Below are 23,655 nucleotides of genomic sequence, written 5' to 3' on the forward strand. Positions count from 1 at the left end.
TGTGGACCTGGGGTTTTGCAGACTGTCTTCTCCCAGGGGAACTGCATTTGGGGGTAGGGGGAGCTGTGTAGTTGAAGGAAACCCAGAGACCCGGAAGCGGAATTTCCAGCAGGCGTCCCTACAGAAGTTGGGCCAGGGAGGCAGCAGGTTTGTAGTTTTCCACGTAGGTAGGCCAACTCATCGGCCTCCGCCTGTTACCAGTCGTGAGGCTGAAGCTAAATGCTTTGTCAGAGTCTGCTCCTCAGGCGGGAACTGCCATGGTAACCACAGTGCCCGCAAGCTTCGCTGAAAACCTTTTGAGTTTCAGCAGAAAGAAAGGGCCGCGTCAAACAAATGCTGATCCCCCCCTCCTCCAAGCGTGGAGTCCATCCAAACCTGGGAGCCCCGTGCTGCAGTCTGGAGGCTCCTCTTGTCCTACAAGCCTAACCTTCAATTTGAAAATGTCCTGAAAGCTTTCCTCAAAATGAAAATATTTGTTCAAATCCTCAGAATGCAATAGGAAAATATCCTTCTAGCAAAAGCAATGACTTAGCATTTTGGGGTTGGCACAAAAGTAGGAAAACATAGCCCAGGGAATCACAGCCTGTCTGGCTATTGGCTGGGTCTTGCTTCTGAGGATTAAATCGCCTTATGAACTTGGCTTACCTTCTCTCTCGATGGTTCTTGGATAGGAGTCCCAAGACCTCATATTTTTATGTGCCCTAATCTACTTGGAGACTCTAACAGAGACTCACAGCATCGCACCACAGAGACTAACTTCCACAAGATTCTTATTGTTGAGATGGGGAAACTGAGGTCCATAGTGGTTTTGTGATTTATCTCCAAGGCCACACAGCTAGTTAGTGTCAGAGCTGGGAATAAAATCCAGTCTCCTGCCTCTTTCAACTACCTCATATCACTTCCTCCTCCCAGAAATGTTTCCCCTCTATTAATCCTTTTCTTCCTAGGTCACGTGATAAAGTTCGTGTTAATGTTAGTAAATGTCTTTGGAGCAAACTCAAGGGTAAATATTCTCAAGTGTGCGCTCCTTAGGGACACATAACGCATGAGCAAGAAACTAGGTGGTCTGAAAGAGGAACTGTAAATGACACTTATTTCAAGTTCTCAGCCTTACAGAGCGAGAGGGGCCAACTTGCTTAACCTCTCTGTTTCTGTATCTGCAAAGCCAGGAGGTCTGTTTCCATTTAGTGGTTGCTCTGAGAAGTATTTGGAATCAATGACAGGGGTGAGTAGTACTTGGGGGCTGGGGAAAAAAGAAGAGCCTCTGCCTCCCCATGCCCCTGGTTTTGCTTTGAGTAGCTGTAATTGTTCTGTACTCTACCCGATTCCTCCCCACCTTAAAACCCCACTTCCCTCCCTTTCTTGTAGCTAGTCCCAGCCCTGCCTATACAACATGAAGAATCTATCTTATTATGTTTCCTAACCAGATCCCCGAGCTGCACAATATTTTGTATACTTAATTCAGCCATTCAGAAACTGTTTGCACACTGGAACATGGAGTTAAGTGCTAAGCCCACAAATGGGTTCCTATTCAACATTCATTCAACAAAGACTGCATTTCGTCAGTGTCTACTACGTAGCAATTCCTGTGCTGGGTGCTGAGAACACAAAGTTAAGTAAGACTTGAAACTTGACCTTGGGAAACACATCTCTAGTGGGAAGTATAAAGATGAGCAAATAATACTTAAACTGAATTCAGGTTTATTATTACACTATGCTTTTTTTTTCCTAATGCAAATTGTGTAAATTTCATTCAGTGTTTCCCATGAGTTTATGAGCAGTGAGAAGATGCCACATTTTCAAAATAAAGATGAGGAGGGCTATGATGTTATTGTGGGTGGTGGTGTCTTTATTCTCTTTCTGTGATTTCTACAGTTTTAGAACATTCGTGGGCCACATTTCAACTTTTTTGCAGACACAGATGAGGAACTACCGCTAGGACTCAAGCCCAGTCCCTAACCCTGGAGTCATCCTAGCATCTGAGATTCTGTGATGTCAGCTACCATTTTACCCACTTTATGGATAGAACTGCTAGCACACCACTTTAGGGACCTCTGAAACATCCCCCAAGCTTGGATGAATGTCTCACCAGTCACCACGGCCTACAGACACCTTGTTCTACCTGTCAGGCAGGGTCCCTTTTAACTTCCTTCAATGCTTTTTGCAGTCAACAAGGCTATGCAGAACTGGACTCTAGGATATGATGTGTCCACCAGAGAGACGTAGACGTGCAGGATGGTGTCATGAGTGTACTTCAGGAACATCAACTGACAGTCCCCTTTAAGATTCTGAAGTTTTTCCTTCCCCATGGAAGCATCAAGCTGAGCAATAATAGGAAAGAAGGAAAAAGAAAGAAGACATGAGTGACTACATCTGGTGTTGTGCATTTCATAATTGGCGCATTAAGAAACGTCTAATCCTATAGACTTGCTTTTAATAGAAACCAGATACTTCTGAGGTTTTATCTCCCAGGACATCGTCCAGCATCATAAGAAAATCCCCTGCAGAACAAGAGAAAGTGAGGCATTAGAGTCCGAGCAATGGACTAGTGTCAGCAATAACAAAATGGCTTTAAAGCTCAGAAGTGTGGATTTTTCAAACCCAAGTGGGGATATTTATGAAGGCATTAGAGGGATAACGGCAGGAGAGCTAGCAAGAGCATTCAGAATGGAAGTGCGGAAATGTCTCCCAAGCCAGACTGTGCAATGACAGAGTGCCAGAGACCACGTGGGCGAAAGAACCCAGCCCACGCTGTTTTGTTAAGGGCTTGAAATTCCCTGGGCAGGGACGACAGGGCAGCTACGCTGTTTGTTATTAGTTGTTGCTGTTTTTCATACCACACGAATGCGACCCTAGAACCAAAGCAACTGTTGTACTTTGAGTGAAGTTTAGAAATGTCCTTAGAGAGCAAGAGTCAAACACAAAACCACGACTCTGTTAGTTTTGGCTCCGCCAGGGGCAGAACCTGAGGCAAGGATTTGCATACAAATTGTTTATTTGGGTCATGCAGACAGCCGTGGTAGGTAAATGGGGAAGAGAAACAGAGGCGGGAAGATGGTCAATAAAAGGTGTATGTTAAGTCAGCTACCACCCAGAGAACTGAAGCTTCATACCCTAGGACTTCCAGCCTGATGTGCTGAACAGGGTGGTCCTCTTGTGCTTCTGAAAATAGAAAGATGCAGCATCTGGGAGTCTGATGAGGTGCACCAAATGATACAGGAGATGTAGAGGCAGCCAGCAGGGTTGGGGGTGAGGCACTGAGGGCATCTGCTGCACTTCCAGCCACGCGGCTTAAAGGGCTGGTTTAGTGCCCGCAGTGGAAGGGAGGGTCTCCTCCTGCAGCATTATCATCTGCCCCAGTGATGAAACTCACAGCACCCAGAAGAGCCCCTTCTGAGACAGATTCAGGTCCTTAAGTGGATGAACATTTCTCTACAGATTCAACCACCACCATGAGCAAGCATTAGGGCAGCTAATGCATGAGGGCTATCAAGGTTTCTCTGAAAGCTCAGGGAGCGTGACTCTGGGAGCTGGGCTGACCCTGGGAACGCCCCGCAGAGTGACGCCTGGTGCAGAGAATGGGCTTTCAGCTCAGATGACCCTGAGTTGGAATTCTAGCACTGAGGCGAATTACATAAATGAGTCTGGCTCTCTGAGCTTCAGTTTCCTCACCTGTCAAGTAGGGGTCTGGTCAGTTACATGGCAGAGTTCCTGGGAGAATTCTGGAAGCCTGCAGCAGTGAAGTGTCTACTGTGGCTTGTGGCATCTCATAGGAATGCCGCAAATGTCAATCAAAGTTCATAAGCATCTTCACAGCCCCTTGGATCTCTTCCAGGTGCTGAACCCCACTCTGTTGTAGTCTCCTCATACGAACCTTGCTGATACAAATGACCTTACGCAAACCTTTCTGATCCAGGCTGGTCTGACCTGCTGAGGCACAGTCTAGAACACTCTGCTATCATACAGGGAGCTTCCCTGATGGCCTCTGACAGGGCTCACCAGAAAATTCCCTCAAAATGCAACATCCTTTTGGGAAAAAGGAAAGCAGCTTTGGACTCAAACAGACCTGGATTTGCTACTTCCTGTTCTGCTATTTAAAAAAAAAAAAGTTTACTCAGTACCTATTTTGTCCAGATCACTATATTGGGCACTGCACAACCTCAGGAAAATCCAGGAATTTCTGACAGAGACAAAGCATTTGGAGATGGAGAAGGAGCAAACACAGGGCCTGTCCCTTTGTGGAACACAGGAAAGGGCCTCTTCCCCCCATTCCTAAGCTCTACAGGGGACTGGCCAAAGTGGGTCATGATCACCCCCAAGGGATATGCACAGTTGGGAGAAAGATGCCTGAGGTCCCCCCCAAATCAGAACACTGTAAGATTTAGAAGAGCAGAAGTGCTAATTCCAAAGCCCACTAGATGAGGGGTGAAGGGAGCTGATGTGTTGACATGCCTCCTTTTCACTGATTCCCAGAGAATGTCTTCAGGCTTCCCAAAGGCAACGGATCTGACACCCGCAGTTAAATGGATGGTAACTAGCAAAAGTTGAGATGAGGGTAGAACGGTGTCAAGGAACGACAGTTTTCTACTTGCCTCGATCAAGTCAGCATGGATGGCTAAAGGAAAGAGTTGGGGGACATGCTGGCTAGTCTCCATAGAATCAAAATCCTTCCTTCTCTGCGCTGCCTGGGAAGGTTGACCTGAATAGGCGACATCAGCAAGTTCCATGTTGGGTTGCCCTGGAAGCTAATGTCCTTCACCAAAGGCCACACCTTCTGTCAGGGGGCCCTTTCCATGCAGCTGGGCTCTGTGTTCCCTCCCAGACCCTTTGGGCCTCTTGGTAATCACAGCTCCCAGCTGTTGGTAGTCCATATGTAGCACTGCTCCATTCTTTCTCGGTTTCCATAAATTCTGGACACATTGTTGTAAATAATCCCTTTATTAAACTTTCCTCAGTCGCCCAGTTTGGGTACACACCGTCTGCTTCCTGCTGGGATCTTCACAGAGATCAATGTGCTTTGCAACAGGGAGCATGTAATGACCTTTTCCATTTGTTAAGCTTTTCTCAGTACACCAGCTTTAGCGAGATGTCTCCATGTGTTGAAGAACAAACATGGAACAGTTTTATTCTTATTCTAACATTTATCAACTATATTCTATTAAATCCCCCTTTTAGAGCAGGATGCAAGTTCCCTACATCACGCCTCAATGAGACTCCAGAGCTTTCAGTTACTCTTGGTTACTAAGAAAATCTTATTCCATCTTCTAAGATAATGCCATTCACTTTAAAACTTCAATCTCATACTTGCTGTCATCCTTCCTCCTCACCCCATGTGGGTTTGGCTAGAGGCTCTCGTCCTTGAGCACAGGGCTCATGATCAGGTCTCATATACATCACTCACCCGCTTTACCCCTGTGATTCCTACATGCTATTGGTGGGTGAGGTGGGAGAAGAAGGAAAGACACACTGCCCCCTCTTAGGTGATGGTGCTAGGGGAGGTGGCTGGATTCTCTTAGATGGATTGTGGTGTTTCTCTGCTGATGACTGGCCATTGGCTTTCCTTTGATGCAGAGAGCACACCAATCATCATCTCTACTGGAAATTATTGGTTTGCATTTGACCTCTTCTTCCTCCCGTTCAGTACTCCATCAAGGGCATCCAGCCACATTCTCTTGCTTCTGGTATACCCCACTTACTAAGGATCCTGTCACAAGGATGCCAGCAAAATCACTCAAGTCCAGCCACTCCCTGATGAAGAAAAATCCCCAAGTCCTTGCGGATTGCCCTTTGGCATTCAGCTCCACCATCTCTCTCCTGTCTGTCTCATACCCTGCCTGTGATGGGCATTCTGCTGATTCGTTGTCTAAGCAACTCCAAGAGGAGACATCTCCAACTTAGAGGAGGACACACTATTTGAGCACCCTCAGTCTTTATCAGCACTTTTCATGGGTCCTTTTCCCCTGTGCCCCAGGAAGGGGAAACACCTGGAGAAGTGAAGGCAAACGATGAGCCCTTCCCTAAGCTGGGATGCCCCTCCTCTGTGCCAGTCCTCCCTTACTATGAAATTAGAAAGGAGATGAGCATGTTCTCAGCAAGCCTTCTTGGGAGGGCACTGTCTCCCAAATGTTGGCACTTTTCTATCTCACATGTGAATGTGGGATACTGAAAAGCTCTTTGTTCTCATCTTTAGGTCTTAGCAGTAATTCCATGAAAATCAAGAGAAGTCTCACTCATCACCTAACACTTGCTTATTCCACCAAACTTGGATGTGAACCCCACATCTATTACTTCATTTGATTGTCAAAATAACTAAATTTTTAGGGCTAACATGAACCTCACTTTATAGAGGGGAAAAATGAAGGTATAAGGAAGACAAACGACTTGCATAAAAAAATTAATGCTCGAGTATGGATTTGATCATAGAAACCAGGTGTCTTGACTCTGCCCAGTGATTTTTCTGATAGCAGATTAGACTGTGAGCTCCTTGAAGGTCAAGAGCATATCTTGTTTGTTTCTGTCTCCTTATGCACCTGACAAAGATAGTATGTACTCTGCAAACATCAAGTAAATGGAAGAGCAAATAAATTTCTAGACTCTCCATTGAGTCCCAGAATCTCAGACTGGAAAGGGACATTAAAAGCCATATAACCCAGCTCTGCAGCGGGTGGATGAACCCCACCTACAAATCTATTTCCTCCTCAGTATTGCCCTTTAGTCTTTTGAAACCTATGATCATAAGTTCCGAAGATTCGTTCTCTCAGCAAGCACCTTCGGTTAACATAGTGATTCCACAAGGGACGTGGTCTTGAAGCTTTTATGGGTCTAAAGTGAGCCAGCAGCAGCTGCTGCATGATTTACCGGGCAGCATGCTAACCCTTTTACTTACACTCTTATTTAATTCTCACAAGAAACCTCTGGGGATGATGCCACAATTATTATCCCTATTTTAAGGTGACAAAGCTGAGGCTTAAACTAGTTATATTACTTTTCCAGGATCACACAGCTTTAGAAAATAGTCGTGTCATATTTTGAACCCAGGACTGTCTGAGTCCAGGGCCTGAGGTTTCGAACATGACAGCTCTCAAACAGGATCCCTAGTTGTGGTCTAACCAGAACAGTGTACGTTGGAGACATCAATCCCCTCATCCCAGAAGACTACCCTTATGGCTGCCTACACCATCTAGGAAAACATTCTCATTTATAATGAAAAACAGATTCTTGCTTCTCTGTGCTGTCGTGAAAATACAGCTTTGTGGCATTCTCCGTTTTCATGTATTTTTCTCTTCCAAGCACTCTCATTCCACAGAGCTCTTGGTTGTAAGAAACCAATACGCTTCTCTCTCACCATTAAGATCTGACAAGAAGAGTGAAGTGTGAGCACATCAAGGCAGTTGGCGTGTCACCGCTGTCAGTAAAGGAAGGCTGCTTGCTGAGAAGATGATTTATGTTGCTTTGAATGAAACTGAAATAGGAAACTTCTCCATACATCTCCCCTCCCCCACAATCCTGTGCCCATGAGATACTTCTTCAGGGTTAGTATGACATCGGGAGATATCCTGAGATCTGTAAACATTCTGGCTGCAGTATCATTGACTTGTTAAACGGGGAGAGGCTTTAGAATTCATCCAGTCTGAGTCCCTCAGCAAATAGAAGACACTGAGACGCAGAGAGGGGCAGTCACTCACCCAATGTCACACAGCAACTTACTGATAAGCACAGCTTTAAGTCTTCTGACCCCCAGGCTGGATGCTTGTCACTGAACACCACTCCCTCAATGAAAGACTTGACAGATAAGACTGACTAGGCAGGGGATAGGTGAGAAATCTTACTTATTGATCTAGTCTATGGCAGTCATTGTTCATTTTGTCTTCACGAGCCTTATAAATACACTGAAAACTGGTATAATCTTCATTTTATATGTGAGGGAATTAAGGCTCAGAAATTTTAAATAATTTTTCTATATGCACATAGCAGGGAAGTGGCAGACCTACTTCTAGAACCAGGTTGTCCCAATTCTAGCACTTGCGTCTTCTCCAGAACTGATGTGTCCATAGCTGAACCCTGATCTTTCTCTTCCCTTCTCCTCAACTCTTCCCCGTCCCCTCTTCTTTCCCTCTCTGTCCCTCAGCATCCCTTTCCCAGTAAATGGAACCGCCATCTACACAGTGACTCAAACCAGAAACTGGAAGTCTTCACTTTCTTTCAAACCCCACATTTAATCAAGCTCCAAGTTTTGTACATGCTACTTCCTAAAAATCTACCTACTTCTTTCCCTCTTCACTGCCACTATCCTTCATCATGACATTATCAGCCACTACCTGGACCACCAAGGAAGCCTTCTGATTTAACCCCCATCCCCACCCTCGACGTTGACGCTAGAGGGATCTCTTTATCTGACTGTATCACTTACTACTTAAAACTCACTGATGGCTCACTAACAGAGATGTTCCCTCTGTTGCCCATTCAGCCCTCTTTTCCTCCTGCTCTCCAAGTTGCCACCCAACTCTCCATCATGCCTGGGGACATCTTTGCCTGGCTAACACTCAGACTTCAGGTCTCAGCCTGAACTTCACTTGTGCAAGTGACCCTTCCAGGACCTTCCAGATCAGTCAAGCTCCCTCTTTGAGTCACTGTCATGGGTCCCTTTGTTTAATCTTTAATCTCATTTGACAAGCTTGTAACATATGTCCCTGCACCTATCTTCCTCTGAAGACCCCATGCCCTGTGAGGCCTGGACCTCTGACTTGCCTGAGCGCTCCGCCCTCCCCACCACCAAGCCCAATGTGCGGCACATGGTGAGTGTTTGGTTAATATATGGTGAATGAATGAGTGAAATTAAAGATTAACTTTCCAATTGAAAGGATGAGTAATGTGTGGAATCTAAGGATTTCTGCTATAGGTGGCCTCTAATCCACATCCTTACAGGCTGCTACACATGGGAAGCATATAATCCAGGTATCAAGTGAAGTTTGTCTTGTGCTATTTAATACTTTGCTTTCCACAAATGAATGGTACTGTTGTAAACAACAGCTGATGCAGAGTGGATTTTGGATTCACTAGCATTGGTTAACGTGATGAATTTAATCACTGCATGCAACATATTGGCCGCATTTTTTTTCCTTTCCATTGCCAAATATTAAATGTGTGCTGGCTTAACCTCCTACAAACGGTCTTCCTTGAATGATAAATAACCACCAGGCTAGCACATGTGTCTGAGTGTTGGCAGCAATATTTATATATAAACACAATGTGCCTAGATGTAGCAACTTAGAACTGCAGAGTGCTTGAAGGGTCTCTGGGAATCATTAAACACAACCCTCTTACTTCACAGATGGGAACACTGGACTTCCAGGTCAAGAGGGTAGATTAAGTACATGTGAAAATAACCCCTTCCACAGTTCAAACTCATAGAAATTCTGGATGAAACATTTATAAAAATACATAAACCAACTACAAAGCAAGGAAGGGAAATCTCCCTCTGCCAGAAATTTAGAGGGAACCCCAGTGGTGAGTGGAAGGTGAGGATAAATTGCTCCCGAGGGAATTAGGTCCAACACAAGTTTCAGGAACTGAAGTTTCAATTGCTCATGTTGGGAAGGGGTTGGGTCAGCATTCTAGGGTCTGCAGCCAGGACCCCTGCATGGACCTAGGAGTTACAATAGGTTTTTTTTTTTGTCCACAAAAGAGGATCTGAAAATCTCCAACAAGTAGAACTAGGCCATAGCCAATAGCAAGCCTATGTACCCTTTCTGAGGGTGGAATATAGCATGAGATGGGAATTCTAAAATTCTGCCTTACTGGGAACAAATTTGACTTGTCTTATCAGTGTGGGAAACCAAAATCCTAGAAACTAACATGGAAAACAATTTAGATGGAATAAACTCTATCGCATCTGGTCAAGGACAAACACTGAAGTGCCTTGTTGAATTTGGTCAGAAAATCAGAACCTACTTTAGGGAATTAACCTTACACAGCATTTGGAAGGACTTGGAGAACAAGATCAGGAAGGTCATTCCTGGCTGTTAGGATCTGGAAGTACAGGAAATGGCGGGCAGACTGCCATCAGTGAGCTCAGTTGCTTGAAATGGAAGATTCACCAGAGCAAGAGTCAGAAAACCATGGCCTGTGGGCCAGACCTGGATCACAGCCTGTTATTGTCAGCTGGCTACCTAAGAAATTTTTTTAATATTTATATAGAAAGTAAAAAAGAAGAAGGAATATATAACAGAGACCTTATATAGCCTGCAAAGGTTGAAATATTTATCCCTAGTCTTCTACAGAAGAAGTTTGCTGAGCCCCTGTTCATGAGGCTATCTGAAAGACACTTGGCAAAACCCCACCTTTGCTGTCTGTCAATGTTCCTGCGTATTCCCGCAGTAGCTGTGGCCAGAGAGCAGCTTCCCCATTTTCTAAATCTTATGTGTTTCTTATTGTCAAAATCTATCCCAAGGAGTCTGGGAATTGCAGTTCTCACATTTCACTCTTAGGTGCAGTGAAGAATGTAGAAACGGCAGGAATGATACTAAGGTGACAACCCAGATGGGATGTTCACAGCCCCGTGCGAATGTGGGAGAACAACCCTGCGTACGATAACTCACACAGAAGATGAACTCACAGAACAAAATTCCAAAACATTACATATATATTACACATATACATGAAATATATTACATTTAAACATTATGTATATAACATGTATATATATGTTCAAATGCATAATAAATCAATGCACGTAAGTCCCTCCAAAATAGGGACACTTATATGAGGACTAAAGGTAACATTGTAACCTGAAAAGAAATTTAACATGCATAAATGTTCAAAGAATTAAAGGAAAACAATGGCAACAATAAGAAAAAGGGAGATTTTTTTAAAGTAAAATTAAAAACAAACAAAGTAATCACCAAGATACCACCACTTCATACCTACTTTACTGGAAAAACAAAACAAAACAGAACAAAACTATTAGATAGGAGTAGATATAAGAAGTATAAGAAAAATTGCAGACTAATTGGTAAATCTACATAAGTAACTAAGTATTGAATATAATATGAATAAGAACAATAAGAATGACTATTCATGCAAGTGCTTAAAATAAGCTGGAACTTTAAAATTAGGCAACAATATCATGGTGGTTTGGGTAGGGTATTGGGCAGAGAAATATTAAAACATGTTCAGATGTACCCCTTTTGAGAACAGGATATAGTCACTGATTAACTTTAGATTTTGTTAGAAAATTTAGGCACATTTGTTAAAATCCTAAGGATAACTATTAAATGAATTGTTTTGTAAATTTTCAAAACACAGTAGTAGAAATATGAATATTGAAGCAAATTTATTATTCAAGCAGAAGGCAAGAAGGATGGATAGCAGAGGACCCAGGAGCTCAAGGTGGAGTCCTGGAGAAGCCAATGCCACACAGCCAGTTCAGACTGGACCAGGACCGTGCCCACGGGACATGGCTCCCAGCTCACTGCTATCTCATTTACAACAAGATCTCTCTCTCTATAGACCACTGCTGATTTTTGCAAAGGAACCTTGTGAGTCCCACTGCCAACTTGTGCTCCCATAAAAACTTAAGATTCAATTTGATAGTACAGTGAGAGAAAAAAATTATACTTTGTATTTAAATATACATGGTCTAAATTCCAACTATTCCATCCATTGGATGTATCCTTGGATAAAGTATATAATTTCTCAGCTCCAAGTTCAACATTTGCTGAATTGAAGTAGTAACAGTTATCTCACAGAGTTAATGAGAACATCAATTTATTCAATATAGATTAAATAAACATAAAGTACCTGATTTAATTCCAGATGCTTAATACAAGTTCAATAAATATAGCTAGAGTTAATGGTGGAGGAATTTCCAACATAGGAAGAAAGAAGTCAACACTGGAGAGGTACTGTTGAATACCAGCTCCAAGGAATTTAGCAAAACAATTAACTTAAAAAAAAAAAACTGATGGTGAGGTAAGAAGTGAAGATGATCAGGAAACAAGGTTGGGAAACATGGTGCAAGAATGGAGGCAAGGCCTCAAGATTGAGTCTGAGGGTGTTGTATGGCTGCCAGAGGCTCACCTACGTAGTGCCAGTTATGAGACATGGAGACAGGTCAGGTGGCTTAGCAGAAATTGGCCCACAGGCTAATACCTGTTTTTGTAGACACAGTTTTAATGAAACCCACTCATGACCATTTGTTTAGAGACCATCTATGGCTACTTTTGCAATGGCTGGGTTGAGCAGTTGTATCAGAGACCATGTTTCCAGCAAAGCCTACAACATTTACTATCTCGCCCTTTTAGAAAATGTTGGCCAACCCTGGGCTTAAGGAATACACATGCTCAGACAATCTCCACCATTCTATAAATGGTGAGGCCAATCTTAGGTCTCTGAAATAGACCAGCTCATCATGTAGCTGGGTCAATGGAGATGAGCTTAAACTATCTTCAGGCTACTTATTACAAGGGCTTTCAACTCCCTTGCTTTGGTCTCATCTAGTGATGAACTATCTTCTTATCGGCAGTTTTATCTCTAATTTCTGATCTGTGTTTACCTTTTGAAACTGATCATTGGACCTGACTTCCCTAGTTTAACCTTTGAAACAGCCCCAAGACCTGAGCTGTGCTCTCCTCCGTCTGCTTTGTGTAAATGTCCTGTCTTATCCAGATCTAGTCCTCCATGAGGGAGGAAGACACCAGAATCACTCGGAGAGCAAGGATCATGTCTTACCTCTGTTTTCCACACAGATTCTGACACATGAGAGAACATGAGGAAATGTCTACTGAATAAACAACATCATGTAAAGAGGAAAATCCAGACATTTATATAGACAATAAGCTGGCCAAAGGAAAAGACACAAGAGTATGTAGATTCATAGGAGCCAGTTGGTATTAGGGAATTGGCAAAAAATGAGATAGAAACAGCAGGAAGAATTCAGATCAAATAGGGCTGTGTGTATAGGGTAAGGCATTCAGATTTGATTTTCAAGACAGTTGAATGATTTACAGTCAGAACTGAGACAAACTTTTTTACCTATCATTTGTTTTAATGTCCTGTGACTTGAACGTAGAGGGATGGAAGGTGGCAGAGGTGGAGACAAGAGAAATGAGAAGTTTAAGAGTTGTGTTATCCACTCCCCCACCTTGCTGGGCCTTGAAGTCCAGGGAAACTCTGGTTCCCAGGCACCCATGCCATGGCTTCAGTTCAGTTTGGCAGTGGGAGGCGCTGGTGGAAGGTTGGAGAGTTGGAGGAGGGAAGATACTGGGGTATTCCTGCTCCTTTTTTCTGTTCCAGAGGTGTCCCCAGTAGTGTCTGCCTCTCCTTTATTGTCACAGCACCCTCTCTATATAGTCCCATTCCCAATGGGTACTCCTCATTCCTGGGTAACAGTGTCATTCAATGTCATTTCCTTTGGTCCTTACAGCCCTGGGGTGGGAGCAGCTTTCTCTTTTATTTATTTTTGTTTATTTAGTATTTAATGGAGGTTCTGGGGATTGAGCCCAGGACCTTGTGCATGCTAAGCATGCACTCTACCACTTGAGCTACACCCACCTGCAACCCCCAACTTCCTCTTAAGTTTCTAATCTCTAGGTTGCCTCACATTCTCCATTTGACCTTTCAGCTCTTCTAACAAGTTTGTCACCAGTTCACCATGTTAAATCCTCCACATTAAACTTCCTGTCTGTCTTCTGTTTTTCTGATTGGGCTCTGATTAAGACAGAGATGAAAGAAGACAAAAGAACTTGCATTTATTTATCTCTGCATCCCTCGTCCTTAGCATTGGCCTGAAACAATAGATACTGATTCAATAAAACTATTCAACAAAATAAAGACCCATTCCTTCCCTTTTCTAACTCCTAGTAATAATGAGTCCAAGAAGCAAGAATGAAAGTGATGGCAAAGAGTGTTCTCACAATTCCTGCAAGTGAAAGAATCATAGTGAATTTCAAGGAAAATGAAATCCGTATGTTTTTGATTCATTAGCACTTCCCATCAGACCTGGTCTAGACAAGATGGCTGGAATACAGAAGCTACTCCAATGTGCTTGGAAAGATCAAATGTAGCAAATCTGATCAAATGTAGCTAAAATGTTGGAACCCTAAAAGCCTCATAGTTCAGGTGGAAAGACTGGATGGCAGTTGATAGCTGCACAGCTCAGCAGGAGGACAGAAGACCTAAGAACAGCAGACTTGGGTTCATGCTAGCCAGTGTGGTATCCAGCTTCTAATCCCCAACCAATCTCTGAAATATTTTTTATCAGTCTTTCCAGGACTCTATGTTTTGACCAAACTTTCCCTAAGAGACAGCAGGACACACTGGAATGAGCACAGAACTTGGAATCTGAAAACAAGATACTAATTTTCACTTTGCTGCTTAATAACTTTGTGAGCTTGGTCAACATATTAAACTCTTTAAGCTGAAGGATTTTTCATCTGTAAGATAGAGATACTAGTACCTACATCATAAGGGAATTGTGACATCCTAATGAAATTACCTAATATATTAATGAAAAAGTATAGTATGGTTAAAGAGATGTGCTATCAAGTCAGGTTTTGGTTGGACCCCTTGTTCTCCCTCTTACTCATTGCTCTAAACCATGGTCTCTTCAAATATAAAATGAGGATAATAATAATGTCTACTTGATAGTGTTTTTGTAAAGATGAAGATAACTAATTGTTGTAAATTGCTTAGCAAGGCATTTGGTATCTTGTGAGCATTTAACACTATCAAAATCAGTATGTCCTGTCTTGCACATATGAGAAACATGGTTATATGCATCCTTTCATCTTCACAGCAGCCCATGAGATGAGTATTGCTATTAATCCCATTTTAGAGATGTTTACACTGAGGCTTAACTTGCCTAGGATAACGTAGTTCATCTTTGCCAGGGATTACATAGTTAGCTTACAGAGTCAGTTCTGACACTGACCGCAAAATCTTTACTCATAAATAATGCATAATACCTCTGAATTATCAGCTATTAATATTGTTATCATTACTGAGAACTGTGTAAGGTTACTGGCACAGATTGGCTATTTTTATTTAATTAGCTTCCTACCTTTTATGTGTAAAGGAACATTTACTACCACCTATGATGTACACCATTGTGAGTGAGGTTCACGAGTCGTCTTCTCAAGTGAATTACCATGGTTTTTCATGCTGATATACAAACTGAGACTTCTTTTTTGCCATAGAGACAGGAAATCCTATTTATTTTTTGATTTTTTAGTGCAGCTCGGAATCAAAGATGATCTATATTTTGGAAAGATTTTTAGTAAAAGTAATGGAATGTCATATGTATTTTTTCTTTTTACAGTAAGCCAAGAAAAAGAGCGATGAACTTGGAGTCCAGGACCCAGGGGGTTAAGTCCGGATCTATGACCTTGAGTACACCCCCAGATCTTGCTAAGGCCCTAGTTTCCTCATCCATAAACTGAGGGTATTGAGTGATGTGACTTCTGGCATCTCTTCCAATCCTAAAATATGAGTGTTATTTTGCCCACAATGTCAATGTCTTTTATGGTGATGATGATAGCAAAAGAAGACATTTACTTAACTGGGCACCTACAAGTCTTCATCTGATAGCGCTAATGTGTGCTTATATCCTCTCATACTTGGCTTGCAGCAAAGTGTTATTCTAAAATTACAGCTCCCTCAAATCACATTATTTCTCTGTATTAAGCTGAACCCTCACACTTGAAGTTTGAAGTTTTTATGATTTTGGCCAGAGCGAGACGTCCTGTTTTCCAGGGAGAGAGGACTTTAAAATTCACTTCTCTGCAAATCCACTCTCTCTCAAAATCATATTTTGATGATTTAAGTGCAAATGAACCAAAAACATACGGATTTCATTTTCCTTGAAATTCACATGGGCAAAAAAGTGGGGGAAAGAAGAGAAGATGAGAAAGAAAGAAAGAAACAGAGAGGGAGCAGCTACACGATAGAAGGCAGGGGTTCCATTGACTCGAAACATCTGGCATCATCTCTGAAATAACTTCCAAGGAAGCGTACCAGATTGACTGTCACTATCTGATAGCCAAAGGGACTCATGTCCCTAAAGATTGGGCTCCAAATGCAGTACGATGAGAGAAAAAGGACAATGGTTTTGGAATCAGACCACAGTTGGGACCATTTGCTAGGAGTATGACTACATGCAAGTCAGTTATCTTAGGAGCTCCATTTCTGCAAAGTGGAATAATAATACCTATTGTAGTAACCATAGTAACTACAGTAACTACTAGTAACCAACTACCATAGTAACATGTAGTTACTATGAGGCTTATTTAACAACGTTTATAAAGCTCCTGAGAACATACCTGGAATATAGTACCCAGTATCTGTTCTTAGTTTTCCATTATTTGGCACCTAACCTAACTACCAGTGGTGAATGGGCTTCTGGTGGAACCATCTCAATTCAGTCACCTGTAAAGGTATTTTATCAGTTCCACTCTCCTTCCACCCTTCGTTTCTAAGTCCTGTGAACAGTCAACAACCTGCAAAAATAATTGCATGTGTGCTTCAGAATTACTGTGACCGCAAAACAATATGTGTACAAATATGTTACAACCGGTGATGGGGAAAACACAGAGGAGAGCCTCCATGTCCCCTTGCGATCGTGGTCAGGGCCTAAGTCCCATGCGTGGTTCCTTCTGGGCTGTCCTTGGCCATCCCACCCTTAGACTTGATCCCTATCTCTATTCAGTTCCTACAGCCTGCTGTCTTTCTAGCTGTTTCCAGGGTCTCCTTCTGTTATTGCTTCTTTCTGAGGCCTGTGGGGCTGGTTGGAAGACAGAAATGAATTAAGACCAAACCTCCTCCCCTTCTCCTCTAAGACCGTAGGCATGCTCTGTCCCTTCTATGTCAATACTGAATCCCACCCCCTTGTCTACCTCCTCCCTTGAAAGGGGGAGGAAGGAAGGAGTAACCTCAGTGTTACCGCTACCACTGCTGGTTCTGACAGGTTACATGGGTTGACGTTTAAAACTCACTCCTTGAAACATTCTACACCCTAGACCAAAGTGCCTTTCAAAGGCCAATCTTGTTCAAGTTCTAGGTTCTACCCACAATTTTTGGTTTTCTATGTCTTGGTTTACTTGTCTTTAAAATTCACTGAATAAGTCAAGCTTGCCTGAGTGCTCAGTCTCATACACCAGACTCCATGCCTTAAGGAGGTGGCGTGGGATGTGCAGACCTCAGATCTGTGATCTCTAGGGAGGTGCTAGGACCCAGTGAAACTAGCAAACGAGCTGATGGAAGACCAAAATACATACAGAGATTACCATTTTCTCCCTACAACGCCAAGAGAACAAATCCATACCCATTTTTTTCCCATTAGTCAGGAGGGAAGTTATCAGAAAAGTATGTAAGAAAAGCAAAAACAAAAAAACAAACTCACTTTTTGAGCCTCTACTCTGTACCCACACTGTATGAAATGCTCTACACGCATCATCTCCCTCAACCACAACAATTCTTGAAATGCATATTTCATATCCACCTTATAATTCAGGAAACAGAAGCTCAGAGGAGTGAAGCAACTTGCCCAAGGCCATGCTGTTTATTCAGAGCCAAGTCTGGATTGAGGTTTTTCAGACTACAAAGTGTGTGCTCTTTCCACTGGTGGAGGAAAGCATGATCCTTATTAGCTACCTATGGATACGCAGTGGTTAGAAAGACGGTGAGGGAGGCAGGGATTAAAATTCCTTGCAAGAGACACCCAGGACCTGAGCACTGGAAGCCAGGGAGGAAGGATCAGCACTGGGGAGGGTTCCAGCAACTGGGAGACTGAGGGTGTGATTGAATACAGGGCAGCACAGAGATTTATGCCAAATCGCAGCTACACTTGGAGCTGCCATCTTGAGCCACTCCATAGAAAGATGACTTGGTGAGCTCAGTTCCAGATGTACAAGGAAACAATGGCCAGGATAGATCAACAGCTCAGTGAGTCCTGGTCCAGGCCAATCCTTCTACCATAAGTGGGTCTCCCCTGCTCACCTATGCAGTGAAATTATACTTTAAATTTTTTAATTATTTATATTATTAATAACACAACATTATTATGAATATCATGTACTGAGCTCTTACTATGTGATAAGCACGGGACTAGGCACTCATAAATTATTTAACTCTTCTAATGAATAAAGTCAATATCATGACCCCCTTTAGGGGGTTAGAAAGTTGAATCACTTTGTCCAGTTACTTAGTATGTAGCAGAATAAGGATTTGAAAAGAGAAGTTCTGAGGAATACATTGTAAGTAACTGTAGGAATGAGGAATTACTAGATATCTTGAATAACTGAAAACAAATAAAATAACAAAAGCTATGGAAACCTATGCTTTACTTACTCCTGAAAGGGGAAGAGAAAATCATTCAGTGATGATAAGAAACAAAAAAGGTTTACACCTTGTGAACCTTGCTAGTCTTTGGCATAGCAGTTGCAATTCTGTGATTCTCTAGTTTTCTGACTCTGGAGCAATTAGTTCCAGATCATGGTATATAACAATCCAAATTCTTTTCATTCTGTCAAACCCATAAATGGGTCAGAGTATGAGCGATGAGGGAAGGGAAAGAATGTAATTTTATTGGTGTTATCATCACCAAAGTGGATTTCAAAGCACACTGCCACCATTATTGAAACATTATCACCACCACCCACCTTTGTCTTCCTGTATGGACTGGCAAACTTCTGCTCATCCTTAAAACTAACCTTAGATGTCAATTTCCCAGGGAAGTCACTTCCTCAGCGACATCACCCATTTCATTCTCCACCCATCATCAATGTGACTGTAGCACCTGGGGCTCACCTGCCGTGGTTCCCGCCATATTGTTTTCATTGCGTGTTCCCTTTTGTAGACTCTGCCCTCCTTGAGGCAGGGACCACTTTTTTATCCCTGCACTTCAGAATACAGTACATGGCTCACTAATCAATGAGTAAAGGAATGATTTAATAAATTCTTTATTAGGACTGAAAGCTTGGTTTCTCTCTTAATCTAGAGCCCTGTTCAAACAAACCCACACCCATGCTTTTAAACTGTCTGTAATGTACACATCATAAATAATGTAAAATTATGTGTGCATGCCTTAAGGTCAAAAACTACAACCCAGAGGTCTCCATAAGCATTCTAATCAAGACTATGTATTGCAAAGGTTATCAGCTGGCTTTACATCAGAAAGGTTGTAGTCCAGAAGCACCTATAACAACACAGCTAAAATCAGTTCCACGGCTTTGTTATCTAACAACGTGGATGTCATAAATGTTTTTAATTGATAGAATTGGTAGTTGGATAATTACCAAGACCAGTGTTAGAATGGGCTCCCACTGGTGAAATGTGTAAGACTTGGCTGATATATTTTAGAGATTCTCCCTACTCTCGCATGTGCAGGATGTAAGAATCCAGCAAGACCTACAGGCTGTAACTCATAAGGATGGTGCCTCCACCTTTAACCCTGGATGGTTGGTGTTGACTGAAAGGGTCACAGAATCCTCCCTCTGGAAACTCACTATGTTTGCCTTGGGAGCCACATTTTATTCAAAATTCTGTTTACAGAACCCGAAAAGACAAAGAGCTGGAACTTCAACTTTAAAAAACACATGTACGACCCCTTTGGTGTCAGCTTGCTGATGATGTATTTGTTTTTTATGAAATGTTTAGATGTGTGGAAGAATTTGGTCTGAGATTAGCTTTGAGAATAACATGGTAGCAAAGTTATGGGGGATCAGCTAAAGCTCTCCCACCCCAAACTCTTTGAACCTCCTACTTTCTACCAAAAAGAATCTAAGATGTGTGTTTAACCCAACTGGCTTAGGTCAGTTGCTAACACATGACCTCAGCATCTTGCTGTAACTAACCAAGACAGTTTGCACATATGAAGTAAGGTTTCTGTAAGGAGAAGTAAATGTTTGCCTAAAATGCATGGAAACAAATTAGTGCCTCCTCTGAAAATTTCCAGATTGTTTTAAACACAATCCAGTTCTGTCAGTTGAAGATTTTTGCACTTGCTAATGCAAAGCTCCTTTTGCTTTTATGAGCAACAGATTCAAGAGAATAAAAGTAGACTTCCCTCTGAAATCTGGCCCCATATTACATCAGTGGCCTTTGACTTCCTATTGTTTTACAAAAGCGCTTTGAAAAGTGTCACACACTAAACCCCACCCCCCACCCACCAAATGACTTTTGCGGTTATATGGTCAAACTTTCAGTTGCAGTTAATAGAACCCATACCAGCTAATTTGGGCAGAAAGAAGTTTTACAGAAACAGTGTTATATAACTGAATGTTAAGTGCTAAATGCAGCCGGTAAAGGTGTCTAGCTACACCATAAGAACGGTCCATAGGACTCCAGTGAGTGTTTCTGAGACTTTAACATTATGCAGATCTTCTGGAATTAATACAAATTACCATTCAGAGGGTCTAGGGTGTGGCCTGAGCATTTGCTCTTTTAACAAGCTCTCTGGTGATGCCCACGCTGGTCTGAGGACCACACTTTGAGTAGTGAGACTATAGGTAGCAGAATTCTCACTGTCACTGCTGCCACCTGCCAAAGGGGACTCATGATGCTAAAACGGGACATTAAAGCTTCTGCCTCAACTTCCCCCACAGATTCAGTCATCCTGGGCTGCCTCCACTCATTGCCTCATTCTTCTAAAATTCGTTGAAGTATGTTTGCTTGGCATAACCTAAGTCAAACACTGTACTTTAGTTCAAGGACGTCTAGTGAATGCAGTTTTAGATTTACAGCCAATGTAGGAAGACACCCTAGAAAGGGGCTGACATGGGTGCTGAGTGAGCCAATCTGCTGTATTTTCCAACAATACTGATAATATTGACATTGAGAATAATTATAATGGCTAACATCTATTTTAAGCTAACTATATACCAGACATTATGACAAATGTTTTACTTGTAGTATCTTAGTTAATCTCCACAAAAATTTCATGAAGTAGGAATTATTATTATCCACTCACAGATGAGGATATTGAGAGACAGAGCTGGTAACAGAACTGCCCAAGGTCACAAAGACAGTCAAGGATAAAGAATTTGAATGCAAGGGGTCAGACACCGAAGCCCACATTCACTACTAATCTATACTGCCTTATATAAGGCTGGAGGGTCACATTCCCATGACAGAGATGCACGATATAGTGCACTTTAAAGTCTTATACAAACTCTACAGTAAAGAAACCCTTTTAACCTTGCTAAACCCAGTGTTTCCCAAACATATCTGGACATGGAAATTTTAATTTTGTTATATAATATTTATTAATATTGGGAATATTAGAAAATGTTTCATAAAACAAACTTTAGGAAATGTAGTCAAATAATTCTTCAGCTGTAAACAGACCATAATTTAAGACTTTAAGCCAGAGAGAACTTGCACTGCCACCTTCTCCCATGAAAGGGTAGGCCTCAAATTTTGGTGTACATCAGAACCACTTGGATTTCAAATTCCATGGTTCTGAAGAATTTTCCTTCCTAACAAGTTCCCAAGGGATGCTGATGGTATGGTCCACATTTGACTAAAGGCTTGGGCATTGGGAAAGTCATCGTCCATCTTTGAACTTTGTTTCCTTTTCTGTAAAATGGGGATAAGAATATCTACTCCATAGGGTCCTTCATTCACTCAAGTATGAATGTTGTGTGTTTACTCTGTGCAAGACATAGCGCTTAGTGTGTGGAACACTGATGACCCAAATAGGGCCCTGTCCTCATGAGCTTCCAGCCTGGCTGGTGGAAGGACATGAGATAATTGTGTATGATGTGTGCATGAGCACGTGTGGTCCATAAGACGTGTTCATTAAGCGTTCATCCCCCTGTTGGATTCTCCTTTACTCACCTTCAGACAAGCCTTACCCATTCTTACATCCCCATCAGTCTCTGTAGACATCACCTACTCTACACCTTTTCTCCAACCCAATCATATGAATCCTTTTTTAAATTGAAGTATAGGATTAGCAGATACAAACTATAATATACATATTAATCCTTTAATTCACAACTCAGAACCTACCTTCTTATTGAAGCCTCTCTTAACTACATCATTCCATGATTCCTTTTCATTATATGAAACTTCTGTAACACTTATAACCTACTTCCTATATGGGACTTCAAATGTAATTATTATTTTCCATTACTATACAGATATAGATGTATTAGTATACAGCATAGTATATAGATGTATTCCCAGGCAGATCACAAAAATCCAGGGGGGGCTTCATGCCTTACCCATGTTTCCAAATACTTATGTAGTATCTATTATTTGCAAGATACCAAGGACATTTTTTGCTTCCTTCAGAGTGTATTGTTCATGATAAATGCTGAGAAAATTAGCATTGTTTACTTGACTCATTTAATTGTCTCTGTTGAGCCCCTATTATTTCGGGCCAGGTGCTAAAGATTCAGAGATAAATACGAGATTGTCCTTTTTATTGTTAGATTGTGAGCACTTTAGAAACTGGGGCAATGTTGATTTCACATCCAAATCCTTAACAGGAACACGGTACCTGGCACAATAGATTCAATATATTTTTAAAAAATAGATAAATAAAAGGATGCTCTAAAATAGCTTTCAGACAAGTGGCTATAATATATGGTAGCAAAAACGATGATAGCAGTCCACTCAGAGTTCTGTTACATCCTAGAGGAAAGGCTTTCCTTTTCTATGGAGTAGAAGTCTCATAAGAAATAAGTTAAGACGTGTGAACCTGACATTAAAATATGAGAGAATTTTTCCAACTGAAGATGAAAAGAAAAGCCCAGAAGAGGAAAAGCAGAGGCAATGGTCTTACAGAACAGAAGCATAAGTTGTTCTCAAAGAATGATAGAAAAGAAAGCGATTGCCAAGAGTGGGTAAAAATAAAGTTGAGAATATAGGCAGGCAGAGACAAGTTTGGAAAGGCATAGATTGTACGCAAAGGAATATGGGTTTTCTCTTAGGCCAAAGGTTGTATACCTGGGGGCCAATGTGAAATGCGCCAGACTAGATTTTAAATAATTTTGAATGTCTTGCCAATATTAAAAATAGTAATATTTTGAACAAAAATTCTGATTTTTTTTTTTTTTTTTTTTTTTTTTGCTTTGCTTCAAAAATTGGAAGATCTGGCAATACAAGGTCCATATTCTTCATGGCTAGTGCTAAGTAGAGGTTGATGCCATAATTTAGGGTAAGTAATGAAGTAATTATTCTTTAGTTTTCCATACTTTTTTTTAATCTTGAATTTATTTTTTCACTCTTCATTCATCAAGCATTCCTGAGAACTAGGTATCCATCATTTCCCTAGGGGTTAGGGAAGCAGGCATATATGTATGTTAGGGGTTCACAGTTTAGCAAATAAGAGGAGGGTATAATAAGTAAGTTTATCCGAGTTACCAGCACTTTGCTGGAACCCTCCACTGGTATGGGGCAGAAGAAGCCATATAGATCTGGCAAAATCCTGAAAGCCTTCACAGAAGGGATGAGATACGAGCAGACTCTTAAAAATTGAACAAACAAGCCTCTCCTAAAAGAACAAAGTGGGAAACAGGTTTTCCAAAGAGAGAGCAAAGGTGAGTAGGCCTGATGCAGAGAGGGGACCGAAGGAAAACTCCACATGGTTTGACATAGGGTGAAAAGTGGTAAAGGGTAGGGGTTGGGAGGAGGAGGGGTGAGTCTGAATTGATA

At 41.8% G+C, this 23,655-nt stretch overlaps 1 long non-coding RNA gene across 5 annotated transcripts in view; it reads right to left on the bottom strand.

Moving 5' to 3' along the window:
* Positions 1-1,828: 1,828 nt before the first annotated feature.
* The window catches only part of LOC106730861, a 207,035-nt gene continuing 185,208 nt past the window's right edge, over positions 1,829-23,655 (bottom strand). For 3 of the 5 annotated variants that reach the window (XR_004325047.1, XR_004325044.1, XR_004325045.1), the window contains 2 exons: positions 3,114-3,162; positions 2,330-2,501 (listed from right to left, as the gene is read on the bottom strand). This is a non-coding gene — a long non-coding RNA (uncharacterized LOC106730861). The other 2 variants (XR_004325046.1, XR_004325048.1) reach the window with 2 other exon arrangements.

The sequence above is a fragment of the Camelus ferus genome, chromosome 13, assembly GCF_009834535.1.
Source record: "Camelus ferus isolate YT-003-E chromosome 13, BCGSAC_Cfer_1.0, whole genome shotgun sequence".
NCBI lineage: Eukaryota > Metazoa > Chordata > Mammalia > Artiodactyla > Camelidae > Camelus > Camelus ferus.